Consider the following 1,108-nt stretch of genomic DNA (forward strand, 5'->3'; position numbering starts at 1 on the left):
GGGGCATGTCTACGTTAACACTTAGTACAATGTACACGGGGGGGGGGGCATGTCTACGTTAACACTTAGTACAATGTTAAAATTCGGTCATTGAAATCATTAACTAAACAGTTGGAATTGTTTACACCCAGTTTTAACAGACAGATAACGGAGTATAATGGAGGAGAGACAACACTCTTCGTGCTGATTTCTTTTCTTGGCTTTGTTTGAAAACTGTTAGCAAAAATGTAGACTCCTAGATGCTGATATGCCATGTAATGTTGAATATGCTTCCAGAATATACTCCCTTATGGAACAAAAAGTGCAATCGTTTGAATCCCATCAGCCGTTAATTATACCATCAAATCTGTTTCTTTGTGAATACCAATATTGATATTATAATGTCTTATAAATGCATCTTACTTTATAATGTAACACTGTCAATTTTACATAAATTGACAAATCGTTGTTTACTTATTGTCTGTATTAGCCACATTATCGTATGACCTTGGTGCCCGTCCACGTTACAGGCCGTACCTTGTGTGTTTTATGAACGGTTCTCGGCTGTGGCTTTTGACACAATGATAATTGTGTGTAGACGGTTATGTATATTCGGATAAAAAAAAATCTCAATAATAATATGAAGTAATAAATGCCTAAATATAACAACTATATCGGTACACTTTAGACTGAAACGTGTTTAGTTACATGTTATTACAGATTATAATTCGTTGTTGTTAGGAGTGGCATAGTTGTTACGTTACCGGAATGTTTGTAAACGGCACTTAGATTGTATTGCGGGATATCATTATATTATTGGAAGCTACAATTGCAAGTTGAAAAGTCATTTGTTAAAGTGATATATGTCCGTATCTGTTTGATATTAGCGATATCATCAAGTAACCAACACATGGATTACAGAGTTGACGGAACAGAATGTTGTTGTCACGGTCGACAGTTGTGCATTCGTGAGCTTGTATATACAAGACTAATTGATGTTATAGTCATTGTTGACTGTATATAAAATCAAATGCTGGTGACGTAAGATTGGTATTCAGCAGCTTACGACAATTACACAGAAGAAAGTTGATGGACAAAGTATGTGAATGTACAATGATAAGTAAGGACT

This window comes from Mizuhopecten yessoensis, unplaced genomic scaffold (genome assembly GCF_002113885.1).
Source record: "Mizuhopecten yessoensis strain PY_sf001 unplaced genomic scaffold, ASM211388v2 scaffold1749, whole genome shotgun sequence".
Classification (NCBI taxonomy): Eukaryota; Metazoa; Mollusca; class Bivalvia; order Pectinida; family Pectinidae; genus Mizuhopecten; species Mizuhopecten yessoensis.